The following is a 14,730-nucleotide window of genomic DNA, read 5'->3' as shown; positions in this document are numbered from 1 at the left end:
GGACCATATGAGTATGGCGATAAGTATTTTTTTTCTTCTCTGTTACGGTCTAGTGGCCAAAACCGCAATCTGAGACCACAGTGATATTTTAGTGTTACTAACATACTCGTTTTCAGTTGTCGACTGAGTATTATGCAGAATTTAGCGAACTGGTAGCGAAAACGTAGTCGAAAGCCGGCAACATTGGGTAAGTTTGATTGTTTTTTTTTTTTTAGCTTTCATGTGCGCGCGGCAGCTGTTCGGTTTGTTGCGGTGTGCGCTGCCGTGAATTCAAAGTTCTGCAAGACGCTTCTCGTGGATATCAACATTCCAGCGCTAGTTCGGCTTTTAGTGAGGTCCGTATGCATTAGTTACAACCGCAGGCTGCGGTTTGTATTCTTTTTTGCGCTGCGGCGTTGCGTTGCTAACGGCCGTAGCCACGCGAACAAATGAATTTGAATCGCGCGTTATGATGAAATTAATGTGGAGGAGAGTTTTAATATTTTAGGCACGATTTCTTATTAGGAGTATTTAAGGTTTTTAACCTTAATTTTTCTTTCTACTGTGCTGCTATCTCTGTTCCTCAAGTGGCAAGTCGTGCCCCGGCGGCTCAGCTCGGCAGATTGTACAGGTGCAGTCAAAAGCAAATGGAAGGCGCGAGAGCATGGCAAACCGTGTCGCAACGCTTTTTAAAGGCGGCTCTTAACTGATTAACTCGGTCGCCAGCGAGCAGCGCGCGCTATCAGCCGACCCTTATCTGGAGCGTACGGCCATCGCTTTTGGAAGCTCGAACGGATGCTTGTTGCTTTTCAAATACGGCACCACGGATTTCTTTGGCCCTACCTGCGAAGTATTTGAAGAGCGATTTGCGCCGTATGATTGTACTCAGCAGCGAGCACTGCCACGACTGTTTAGTTATGCTTTTGCCGTGAGGGGCGTGTCGCGGGGCGTTTTTTTCTTCTTGTTCTTAGGTTTACATGGTATATCCTGGCTTCCCCAGTGTCCGCTCAAGAAATGAGGACCAGCAAAGATCAGCCCTCGCTTTTTTGCTGCCTTCATTTTGTTTATTGTAAGTTGCGCATATACCCTCGCGTATGTAAGAACGAATACGCACAAAATAATCAAAAGGACACGATGCTGGTTTAGTCTGTGTGCTCTGTGTAACAGTTGAAGTAAAATACGCGAAGTGCATGCATTTCGAATTGGCCAGGTAGTAATGCACGATCAGCACGTCGATCGCAACAAGGGGAATCCTTATTGTTCTTAGTAGGAAGAATTTCATCGAGTTAGTTCCACAAGAACAAAAAATACAATGTGCAAAAGCAAACGCGGTTCAAAAGCGCGTGAGACTGCCGTTAACGCGAATGGTTGCTTCCATGCGCCGGGGCAGAGAATCGTGCACAGATTGTACAAACTCGCGGTATCGGTTAATGCGGTCCCATTCAGCTGCAACAGCGAGGCACAATGCTTCTTTGCTTGTTGCACCCAAGTTATATGCCAAGTTGGATTTCAGAAATCCCCACACATTTTGTATAATGTTGAAGTCCGCGCCCTTTGGCATCCATTGCAGCTGTCGACCTCCTCACTCTTCTAGAAAGTCTTGGACGACTTTAGCTTTGTGGACGGGGCTGTGGTCCTGCTAAAGCCAGTAAAAGCCATCTTTAAGGGGCCCGTCCAGGGCGAACGGGACGAGGTAGCTCTCAAGGACATTTGCAGTATTACGCCGCGTTAATCTTCGCTCGAAGCTACACAAGTGGGGCCGGTCCATCTCTGCAGACGGCTCCCCAAACATTCACAGCCGTGCCACCGCTGCTAAGCACATTGTGCAAGTACCCGGGCTGATACCTACGTGCAAACAAAAACAAAACGTTATCGTTAGAAATGTGGGCAAGCGCCCCTCTAAAACTCGTTTTGCTGACGTGCAGACGTGATCCTTAGCGTCCAGACAAAGGCCTCTGGAACAAATTCCCAAATGCCCACTCAAGCATTGCACACAGAAAAACAGCATCCGGATTATCACCCTTATCGCTCCGCCGTGGCATTGCCAGCCTGTCTTTATTTCACAAATTGTTCCACAGCCCTATGCACATCCCACCTTATAATCTTCGCCCAGAACGCATATCTCATCGCACCAGCCATCACCTTCAAGTTTTTGTCCTCGGTCACGCACCGTCACTTTTTCGAATTCCTTCTTGCTTCGTGCAGCCGCAGGCTGGAACGGCCTTCCAAACAACGTTGCCATCATCACTTGCCCAAGTCTTTTCGCTAAAAATGTAAAAACTTTCTTGCTGTTGTGAATTTGTGCTTTTAATTCTTTCCACCCCATATGTAAAACCCCCTTTTTTGGGACCTTTAATATAATAAAATGAAATGAAAGTATTCACCCACGTAGAAAATATAGCACTGGCAATTGCAAAGCGTGATATCATTAAGAGAATGTGGTTAAATCTTACCGGCAGTTGCACGGGGGCCATACCCGGCGCTGTTGACCCATCTTGAGATTACAGTGGACTCATCAATAGATATGACCTCACCCCAATCGACTACCGACCATTCTTCGTGGGCTCGCACAAAGCCCAGTCGAGCGTGCTTCTGCTGATCTGTTAAGTAAAGTAGGGTTTCTGAGCGACCACGCATCCGCTCAGTCCTGCCTCATGCAAGCTTCGGCGGATTGTAGCCACACTGATGTTCAGAGATAGGGTCTCTCGAATTTCTCGCGTACTCGAATGGATCAGCCACCACCGCTGCCACGATGAGTTCGTCGACTTCTGTCGATGTGGATCGTGGTCTTCCTGAACTTTGGGCATCTTCAACGCGGGCATCCTCATCTCGATATGCCTGCAAATCCTATTCACTGCGCCGATCGATCGGCCAACTCGGCGACTTATAGTGTGCTGAGGAACACCTTCAATTGGAGAGGCGAATTATGCTGCGCCGTTCATCTTCAGGTATTCTGGACGGCATCGCGTTTCGAGGAAACGGTGCAATCAATCCCTCCAACCTGAGCACAAGAAATAAAACGGGTGCTCCACAGCACGCCGCTCACGGCAAAAACGTAAACAGTCGTGGCATTGCTCGCTTCTGAGTATTATCAAACGGCTCGAAACTCTCATCAAACAAATTGCAGGTAGCGCCGGAGAAATCCTTAGTGTCTCATTTGAAAAGCAACAAGCATCTTTTCGAGCCGTCAAAAGTGATGACCGTAAACGCTCCAGATAATGGTCTGTTCGTACCGCGCGCTGCTTGTTGGAAACCGAGCTACTCAATTACCAGAGCCAGCGTTAGAAAGCGCTGCATCACGGTTTCCCACACTCTCGCACTTTCCATTTACTTTTGACTTCACCTGTATGTCTTGTCTGCCCCATTTTGTATTTCCCATAATCACGAGAGTCAAAGTAACGCCCGTTTTGCCGGCGTGCCAGATGCTAAGCGTTCACAGAGACTCGCTTTATTCTTGCGACGCGCGAGCTACAGCTCGGCAGTTAAGCGGGGGCTACATGGGGCGTTTTTCTCCTGCGATTATCGCGCGTAGACAAAAAAACGCGCCAGAGGGACGCTGGCCAGGCTACATGAGGCGTACAAGCGGCGAACGCCGCCGCAGTGTGGCCAGTCAAGGCAAAAATGTTTTGACCACCACTAAATGAACGATCAATGCTTATATGTTGTTTGCTTGTGTTATAATTATTAAATTAGGCAATAAATATCCTACAGTTATGTCTATACACATTTTCAGGCATGTTTAGTATTGTCTCGATATTTTTGTGGATGTTCAGCGGAGAGAGTTGGCCAGAACTGTTTCGTCTGGCGACCCTGTGCGACTGAAATGGCGGTGCGGATTGGGCAGACACTATATGTGAGCTTTGTTCTGTGCACTGCTTGTGGCTCTCGTTGCTGAAAACCAGTTTTGAAAAGAGTTTTCATTTACTTCGAGCGGACGGCAAGCAAGGAGATAACTGCGAGGGAGAACACGCCGCTTCTATTCTTGTGACCAAGGCCAGTGTCCATGGGGGCACATCGGCATCTTCTGTTGTTAAAGAAAAGATTATTGCTCATGAAGATGAGGGACATAGAAGACAAGCAGAAAATAAAGAGGAAAATCTAGGTGCACCCCATCTGGCAAGTAAGAAAGGAGGAGGGTGAATAACGCGCGCGAAGTGCTCAAGGGACGCTGAGACGGCTGGCCGCTGCCGCCGAATACAGACGGAAGTGAGTCCGGCAGGCACTTCCGGTAGCGTCTGACGCGCGCACGCCGCGTCAAAATCTAGCCGTTCCTGATCGGCGGCGGCGGGCGTTTTTCTTGACGCCGGGCGTCAAATCTGCGCCGTCGGGCGAAAATCGCCTCAAAAACGCTCCATGTATTCCGGGCTTAACCTCGTTGGCGTTGCTCCGCCACCCGTCCCTCTCTCCCTCCCTTCACGCGGATACGCGTCCATATAAAGTTTTGCTGTGCCTTTTTAAGATTTGGGCGCACCTCTGCGAGATGATTACTCCGGCTGTTGAGGTTCGGGGGATGCTCTACTTTCGATTTCAACGCGACTATCTTCCCGCCGGCGGTCGCCGGTAGCGCACGCCGCCTCGGAGGTCGATAGCCGGTCTAATCGGCTGGCACAGGCGTGTTCCAAGCTTAAAAGTCGTATCAAGAGACTATGCCGGCGCGTATTCGCGTATCGGATCGTGGTACGCCAAGCATGCCGAGCCACGCGCGTTACCGACGGCCGTAGATTGCGCATAATCGCATTGGAGCTGAAAGCAGAGTGGACAGGGCTTTTTCCCGGCTCATTTGCCTGCCAGAGTTTTTGAACAGTTCTTCCAAACATACGGTGCCGTCAGCAGGAGAGACCAGTGGTGCGTTGACCTGGCGTTGGAGATGTTTCATCTTTTTAATGCACCAAGGAATTTACATGCATGCATCAGTGGCATGTGACTGCTGTACAGTTGGAAGTACCAATTGTTAGTACAGGTGGTGCAGTGTCCTGCCCTTGTGATCAATGTTTTTTTTTTTTTTTTTGCAGACTACAATCTGCTTTTTTTATTTTTGAGGTGCTCTAGGTTTGGCGAGACTGCACCAATGGGCCGGAGCTCACAAGCTTGCAACCCAGCTCTACTTGCAGTCAAAGTTTTTGTGATGTTCCATTCTGAGTTGCTGCTCTCATTGTGTATTAAATTGTGTATACATGAAACTGCTGCCTAGCTCTCCATTCCTGGAACTTCTGAACTCTGGAGGGACAAGGAAGATTGCTGTCCATACCCTCCAGAAATCTGAACCAGTAGACACAATGAGACCCATACACCATTAAAACTACAAAACAATTAGGAAACCAGTAGCCTATGAGATTGCTGACAGCTATGGGTGTGTGAGCGTACTGGTCTTATAGGCCTTTTGGTATCTACCAAACACTATTTCAAAGAGTGCACATTTTGCGACGGCCCGACCTGTGCAGGCACGGTGCTGCCGTGCGCGCATCACCTCGTGTGGACATGTCCTCTGCGCACACAGTTGAAATCGAGATGGTAGCTAGGTTTTTCATACTCGGTTCAACTCGAAACAGCTGTCTTATCGCCACTGCAGGACAAAAACGTACCCCAGTTCTCTCCCTCCAATTATCGCTGTCCGCCGCGGCCACAGTATTCCAGGCAGCTCTTTGAACTCGTGCTCGTCCAAGTCCATTTTCTTCTTAATTTCCAAATTTTTGCCCTCATTAGCATTGCTCTCTGTCTCAAGGTGACGTCTGCTATTTTCCTTTTTATAGCATGCTGCGTTATTCTAAATCGTGTAGTGTGTGTACCAGTTGCTCTGAATATTGGAATAATGTTAGGATGTTGAATTTTAATGGCGCAAGGGCAGCTTTGGCCTAAGAGCACCATAGCAAGAGGCATTTTTCTTTCCACAAAGCAGGGTCAGAGACCCTTTCTTTAAGCATTTCACCTCTGTGAACCAGAGCACCAGGCCAGGGTAAAGCTTTCAAAGTGGTGGAAATTTCATAAGTGGGGACGCATGTAGTGGGGTATTGGAGAGGGGCGTCTTGCAAGAGGTACCATCTGGCGGAAGGGACCATTTGGAACTTGCTGGTTTAAGAAATCATTGGAAATTTCGGTTGGAACCGAGTGATTTTTTCAGACAATTCCAATCGGTTAAGGTTTACGTTTATGGGTTTAATGTCCCAAAGCGACTCAGGCTATGAGGAATGCCGTAGTGTAGGGCTCCGGAAAATTTTGTCCACCTGTGGTTCCTTAACGTGCACTGACAGCGCGCAGTGCATGGGCCTCTAGCATTTCGAAAACCTCTATCGAACTGCGACCACCATGGCCAGGGTTGAACCCGCATCTTTCAAACCAGCAGCCGAGCACCGTAACCAATGAGCCAAGGTTCAAATTGGGTTTTGAAATTGGTTCCAGTTATGCCTTTAATCACCTTACATATTATTAAGGTGCAAAAGGAAAACTTATTTGTGAGGACTGCAGGGCAGCGCCCAGATCGGTACCAACATTTTCACAGGAGAATGGAAACTGAGAATTGTATATGCTGTCATGGAAATGAAGGCACGCTCACAAGAAACATACTGTAGTCGGGCATTAATAACATACTAGCTGCATGTATGCATCCACAGAGCACACTTCTGTCCCATATACAGGGCGTTTCACCTAGGACTTTACACAATTTAAAAAAAAAAAAAGGCCTTTTGAGTTAGATGAGCGCTTTCTGCTTGATGGCATCGTCAGAAAACAGCTGAAAGGTGCTAACAAGCAGGCTGGTTAACTAATCTTGAATAGTTAACTTTTTAACTATCATAGTTAGGCTCCTTATTTATTGAGAAGCATGTGGCCCACCGTAAGTAATATCCATATCTGTTTTTAGGATTTCGAAGACGCGGTAGCCCTGGGCACTGTGTCCCGACAAAGTTTTGCTACATCGCGCCAAAATGCATGCGCTTTCGAGAAGTTTGCGGACAAAAAGATCTTTTCAGTGGTCGTGATTCGTCTAAACAGCCGAAATTTTTTGGGCCACAGCGCTGAGGGTAACTGTATTTTCGAAATTCTAAAAACTGACATGGTTATTACTTACGGTGGGCTACACGCCTCTTAGAGGAGGCTCACAATTGACGTTACAAAGTTAACTGTTCAATATTAGTTAACCAACCTGGTAGATGGCATGTCTTAAATGTATTCTAATGATGCCAAAAGCAGCGCTCCTCTAACTCAAAAAGCCTAAAATAAAAATTGTGTATTCTTGTGTGAAATACCCTGTATATACCCCACTTATGAGACTCCTGTAGAGAGGTCAGAATTTTGATGCCTTTGACATATATAACGGAACGGAAGATTTCGTTCACTGCTGTGTGAAGCACCTTGGTGGGCCTTAGACCACTGTTGCGCATTGCTGTTTCAGTAGTAATAGTAGTGCCCTTAGCTATTGTACATCATAAGGAGGCGAGTTATTGCCACCTTCCAGGGATTTTGAGTGCTGGGAGTGACGTAAGTTGCAATATGTGGCCCAGAAGCAAACCCAATGGCATGTAAGCTTTTGAAAAGGACAGCACACCATGGTGTAGATTTCAGCACTCACTATATTTCTCAGCATACAGGCAGTGGGTTTCAAAAAACTCTTTGGATGTCTTTAAAAGTTCCTCGTGGGACATTCCTTGCTGTAAGTGCTTAATGTGCAGCACAGTACTCTCAAACACCGTTGCGGCGTCCGTGCTGCGATCCAAACTCGGCACCAGAGTTCTGAGGGTGTCGCAAGCGCTCTTAATCCGGGCTCGTCGCTTTCGTTCTACATCGTTATGGCGCGCTCGTCTGTCTTCTGGTACTTCTGCGCTAGACGCGCTGCTTGCTTCCGGTGATGTGCCTTGCTCATGACTTGTGGACGTGGTAGTATCGTCGACGCCGTCCAGGTTTAGGTAGACCGTATCCGCTTCGTAAACGACGTCAAATGTCGGGTCCATCGCCGCAGTACCGGGACCTTCGGCACCAGTCTTGCCCAGGGGCTGTAATACGTGCGCTGCACCAAACTGATCAATATACAGCAGTTGCTGCTGGCTGTCCATCGTGAAATTTTGCACGTGCACTGAACGAAGCCTCTCCGCCTCCCTTTTGCTGCTGCCGTTGTGGTGTGCTGCTGCTGCTTCAGCTTCCGGTTCTCACCAAAGTGGAGTGCTAGAAATGTGATTAGTTCCGGTCGGCGTCCTGGCGGTCGCTGATCGCAACTGCTTGGTGAAATCCCCTTTGCAGATCTTGCGATAGTCATGGCGCAAATGGCTTTTCTGGCACTGACGTGAAACTGCTCTAGCAAACAAAAAAAAAACCATAGGGAAATTTATTGGTCTTATATCTTCGTTAGTATTGGTGCTAGAGTTTATCTTCGGGTTGTATCTGCATTTGTACTGGACCAAAACAGAAACCGATACTATATATATCGATATGTCTTATAGGCTATGGTACTAACTGTATCGGTCTATGGGCTGAATATGAAAAACATTAGACCAATACAGAATCCAGTGCACCTTATCGACTGATTCATATTCGCCGCATAGACCAATACCTATTTGTCCATGGGACTGACATGCACTAGTCAATGGGCCCTACAAAAACAGTCGGTTGGTGGTTCTAGTTGTTTTTCATTGCTTCGATCATCATTCATCTCAGGCTCTGATCTCAAAATCAACACATGCCAATCCCATGGCGCTTACGAGGCATTGCAGTAACGTAAAATATTTGCCACATTAAGAATAAAGCACGCTGAGGCATACAGAAAAACTGCCGCCTGAAGTTCCAGAGGATCCGGCGCGCAACGCTCTCAAACTACGTTTGAGTTTGACGCCACAAGCCGCGGAGAACGCGGTGCCGGCAGCGGAGAGAGAGGACCATCGTTCATCTGCTGGGAAGTTACTTTCTCTCTCCTCAAGGCTGCAAGACAGCAAACAAGAAAGAAAAATGACCACCAGTGGTGGTTGCCCGCATGCCGACCCTCCAAGGTAGGACCATATGAGTATGGCGATAAGTATTTTTTTTCTTCTCTGTTACGGTCTAGTGGCCAAAACCGCAATCTGAGACCACAGTGATATTTTAGTGTTACTAACATACTCGTTTTCAGTTGTCGACTGAGTATTATGCAGAATTTAGCGAACTGGTAGCGAAAACGTAGTCGAAAGCCGGCAACATTGGGTAAGTTTGAATGTTTTTTTTTTTAGCTTTCATGTGCGCGCGTCAGCTGTTCGGTTTGTTGCGGTGTGCGCTGCCGTGAATTCAAAGTTCTGCAAGACGCTTCTCGTGGATATCAACATTCCAGCGCTAGTTCGGCTTTTAGTGAGGTCCGTATGCATTAGTTACAACCGCAGGCTGCGGTTTGTATTCTTTTTTGCGCTGCGGCGTTGCGTTGCTAACGGCCGTAGCCACGCGAACAAATGAATTTGAATCGCGCGTTATGATGAAATTAATGTGGGGGAGAGTTTTAATATTTTAGGCACGATTTCTTATTAGGAGTATTTAAGGTTTTTAACCTTAATTTTTCTTTCTACTGTGCTGCTATCTCTGTTCCTCAAGTGGCAAGTAGTGCCCCGGCGGCTCAGCTCGGCAGATTGTACAGGTGCAGTCAAAAGCAAATGGAAGGCGCGAGAGCATGGCAAACCGTGTCGCAACGCTTTTTAAAGGCGGCTCTTAACTGATTAACTCGGTCGCCAGCGAGCAGCGCGCGCTATCAGCCGACCCTTATCTGGAGCGTACGGCCATCGCTTTTGGAAGCTCGAACGGATGCTTGTTGCTTTTCAAATACGGCACCACGGATTTCTTTGGCCCTACCTGCGAAGTATTTGAAGAGCGATTTGCGCCGTATGATTGTACTCAGCAGCGAGCACTGCCACGACTGTTTAGTTATGCTTTTGCCGTGAGGGGCGTGTCGCGGGGCGTTTTTTTCTTCTTGTTCTTAGGTTTACATGGTATATCCTGGCTTCCCCAGTGTCCGCTCAAGAAATGAGGACCAGCAAAGATCAGCCCTCGCTTTTTTGCTGCCTTTATTTTGTTTATTGTAAGTTGCGCATATACCCTCGCGTATGTAAGAACGAATACGCACAAAATAATCAAAAGGACACGATGCTGGTTTAGTCTGTGTGCTCTGTGTAACAGTTGAAGTAAAATACGCGAAGTGCATGCATTTCGAATTGGCCAGGTAGTAATGCACGATCAGCACGTCGATCGCAACAAGGGGAATCCTTATGTTCTTAGTAGGAAGAATTTCATCGAGTTAGTTCCACAAGAACAAAAAATACAATGTGCAAAAGCAAACGCGGTTCAAAAGCGCGTGAGACTGCCGTTAACGCGAATGGTTGCTTCCATGCGCCGGGGCAGAGAATCGTGCACAGATTGTACAAACTCGCGGTATCGGTTAATGCGGTCCCATTCAGCTGCAACAGCGAGGCACAATGCTTCTTTGCTTGTTGCACCCAAGTTATATGCCAAGTTGGATTTCAGAAATCCCCACACATTTTGTATAATGTTGAAGTCCGCGCCCTTTGGCATCCATTGCAGCTGTCGACCTCCTCACTCTTCTAGAAAGTCTTGGACGACTTTAGCTTTGTGGACGGGGCTGTGGTCCTGCTAAAGCCAGTAAAAGCCATCTTTAAAGGGCCCGTCCAGGGCGAACGGGACGAGGTAGCTCTCAAGGACATTTGCAGTATTACGCCGCGTTAATCTTCGCTCGAAGCTACACAAGTGGGGCCGGTCCATCTCTGCAGACGGCTCCCCAAACATTCACAGCCGTGCCACCGCTGCTAAGCACATTGTGCAAGTACCCGGGCTGATACCTACGTGCAAACAAAAACAAAACGTTATCGTTAGAAATGTGGGCAAGCGCCCCTCTAAAACTCGTTTTGCTGACGTGCAGACGTGATCCTTAGCGTCCAGACAAAGGCCTCTGGAACAAATTCCCAAATGCCCACTCAAGCATTGCACACGGAAAAACAGCATCCGGATTATCACCCTTATCGCTCCGCCGTGGCATTGCCAGCCTGTCTTTATTTCACAAATTGTTCCACAGCCCTATGCACATCCCACCTTATAATCTTCGCCCAGAACGCATATCTCATCGCACCAGCCATCACCTTCAAGTTCTTGTCCTCGGTCACGCACCGTCACTTTTTCGAATTCCTTCTTGCTTCGTGCAGCCGCAGGCTGGAACGGCCTTCCAAACAACGTTGCCATCATCACTTGCCCAAGTCTTTTCGCTAAAAATGTAAAAACTTTCTTGCTGTTGTGAATTTGTGCTTTTAATTCTTTCCACCCCATATGTAAAGCCCCCTTTTTTGGGACCTTTAATATAATAAAATGAAATGAAAGTATTCACCCACGTAGAAAATATAGCACTGGCAATTGCAAAGCGTGATATCATTAAGAGAATGTGGTTAAATCTTACCGGCAGTTGCACGGGGGCCATACCCGGCGCTGTTGACCCATCTTGAGATTACAGTGGACTCATCAATAGATATGACCTCACCCCAATCGACTACCGACCATTCTTCGTGGGCTCGCACAAAGCCCAGTCGAGCGTGCTTCTGCTGATCTGTTAAGTAAAGTAGGGTTTCTGAGCGACCACGCATCCGCTCAGTCCTGCCTCATGCAAGCGTTGGCGGATTGTAGCCACACTGATGTTCAGAGATAGGGTCTCTCGAATTTCTCGCGTACTCGAATGGATCAGCCACCACCGCTGCCACGATGAGTTCGTCGACTTCTGTCGATGTGGATCGTGGTCTTCCTGAACTTTGGGCATCTTCAACGCGGGCATCCTCATCTCGATATGCCTGCAAATCCTATTCACTGCGCCGATCGATCGGCCAACTCGGCGACTTATAGTGTGCTGAGGAACACCTTCAATTGGAGAGGCGAATTATGCTGCGCCGTTCATCTTCAGGTATTCTGGACGGCATCACGTTTCGAGGAAACGGTGCAATCAATCCCTCCAACCTGAGCACAAGAAATAAAACGGGTGCTCCACAGCACGCCGCTCACGGCAAAAACGTAAACAGTCGTGGCATTGCTCGCTTCTGAGTATTATCAAACGGCTCGAAACTCTCATCAAACAAATTGCAGGTAGCGCCGGAGAAATCCTTAGTGTCTCATTTGAAAAGCAACAAGCATCTGTTCGAGCCGTCAAAAGTGATGACCGTAAACGCTCCAGATAATGGTCTGTTCGTACCGCGCGCTGCTTGTTGGAAACCGAGCTACTCAATTACCAGAGCCAGCGTTAGAAAGCGCTGCATCACGGTTTCCCACACTCTCGCACTTTCCATTTACTTTTGACTTCACCTGTATGTCTTGTCTGCCCCATTTTGTATTTCCCATAATCACGAGAGTCAAAGTAACGCCCGTTTCGCCGGCGTGCCAGATGCTAAGCGTTCACAGAGACTCGCTTTATTCTTGCGACGCGCGAGCTACAGCTCTGCAGTTACCTCGTTGGCGTTGCTCCGCCACCCCTCCCTCTCTCCCTCCCTTCACGCGGATACGCGTCCATATAAAGTTTTGCTGTGCCTTTTTAAGATTTGGGCGCACCTCTGCGAGATGATTACTCCGGCTGTCGAGGTTCGGGGGATGCTCTACTTTCGATTTCAACGCGACTATCTTCCCGCCGGCGGTCGCCGGTAGCGCACGCCGCCTCGGAGGTCGATGGCCGGTCTAATCGGCTGGCACAGGCGTGTTCCAAGCTTAAAAGTCGTATCAAGAGACTATGCCGGCGCGTATTCGCGTATCGGATCGTGGTACGCCAAGCATGCCGAGCCACGCGCGTTACCGACGGCCGTAGCTTGCGCATAATCGCATTGGAGCTGAAAGCAGAGTGGACAGGGCTTTTTCCCGGCTCATTTGCCTGCCAGAGTTTTTGAACAGTTCTTCCAAACATACGGTGCCGTCAGCAGGAGAGACCAGTGGTGCGTTGACCTGGCGTTGGAGATGTTTCATCTTTTTAATGCACCAAGGAATTTACATGCATGCATCAGTGGCATGTGACTGCTGTACAGTTGGAAGTACCAATTGTTAGTACAGGTGGTGCAGTGTCCTGCCCTTGTGATCAATGTTTTTTTTTTTTTGCAGACTACAATCTGCTTTTTTTATTTTTGAGGTGCTCTAGGTTTGGCGAGACTGCACCAATGGGCCGGAGCTCACAAGCTTGCAACCTAGCTCTACTTGCAGTCAAAGTTTTTGTGATGTTCCATTCTGAGTTGCTGCTCTCATTGTGTATTAAATTGTGTATACATGAAACTGCTGCCTAACTCTCCATTCCTGGAACTTCTGAACTCTGGAGGGACAAGGAAGATTGCTGTCCATACCCTCCAGAAATCTGAACCAGTAGACACAATGAGACCCATACACCATTAAAACTACAAAACAATTAGGAAACCAGTAGCCTATGAGATTGCTGACAGCTATGGGTGTGTGAGCGTACTGGTCTTATAGGCCTTTTGGTATCTACCAAACACTATTTCAAAGAGTGCACATTTTGCGACGGCCTGACCTGTGCAGGCACGGTGCTGCCGTGCGCGCATCACCTCGTGTGGACATGTCCTCTGCGCACACAGTTGAAATCGAGATGGTAGCTAGGTTTTTCATACTCGGTTCAACTCGAAACAGCTGTCTTATCGCCACTGCAGGACAAAAACGTACCCCAGTTCTCTCCCTCCAATTATCGCTGTCCGCCGCGGCCACAGTATTCCAGGCAGCTCTTTGAACTCGTGCTCGTCCAAGTCCATTTTCTTCTTAATTTCCAAATTTTTGCCCTCATTAGCATTGCTCTCTGTCTCAAGGTGACGTCTGCTATTTTCCTTTTTATAGCATGCTGCGTTATTCTAAATCGTGTAGTGTGTGTACCAGTTGCTCTGAATATTGGAATAATGTTAGGATGTTGAATTTTAATGGCGCAAGGGCAGCTTTGGCCTAAGAGCACCATAGCAAGAGGCATTTTTCTTTCCACAAAGCAGGGTCAGAGACCCTTTCTTTAAGCATTTCACCTCTGTGAACCAGAGCACCAGGCCAGGGTAAAGCTTTCAAAGTGGTGGAAATTTCATAAGTGGGGACGCATGTAGTGGGGTATTGGACAGGGGCGTCTTGCAAGAGGTACCATCTGGCGGAAGGGACCATTTGGAACTTGCTGGTTTAAGAAATCATTGGAAATTTCGGTTGGAACCGAGTGATTTTTTCAGACAATTCCAATCGGTTAAGGTTTATGTTTATGGGTTTAATGTCCCAAAGCGACTCAGGATATGAGGAATGCCGTAGTGTAGGGCTCCGGAAAATTTTGTCCACCTGTGGTTCCTTAACGTGCACTGACAGCGCGCAGTGCATGGGCCTCTAGCATTTCGAAAACCTCTATCGAACTGCGACCACCATGGCCAGGGTCGAACCCGCATCTTTCAAACCAGCAGCCGAGCACCGTAACCAATGAGCCAAGGTTCAAATTGGGTTTTGAAATTGGTTCCAGTTATGCCTTTAATCACCTTACATATTATTAAGGTGCAAAAGGAAAACTTATTTGTGAGGACTGCAGGGCAGCGCCCAGCTCGGTACCAACATTTTCACAGGAGAATGGAAACTGAGAATTGTATATGCTGTCATGGAAATGAAGGCACGCTCACAAGAAACATACTGTAGTCGGGCACTAATAACATACTAGCTGCATGTATGCATCCACAGAGCACACTTCTGTCCCATATACAGGGCGTTTCACCTAGGACTTTACACAATTTAAAAAAAAAAGGCCTTTTGAGTTAGATG

This window comes from Amblyomma americanum, chromosome 1 (assembly GCF_052857255.1).
Source record: "Amblyomma americanum isolate KBUSLIRL-KWMA chromosome 1, ASM5285725v1, whole genome shotgun sequence".
Taxonomy (NCBI): domain Eukaryota; kingdom Metazoa; phylum Arthropoda; class Arachnida; order Ixodida; family Ixodidae; genus Amblyomma; species Amblyomma americanum.
Note: the sequence above shows the minus strand (reverse complement) of the source record.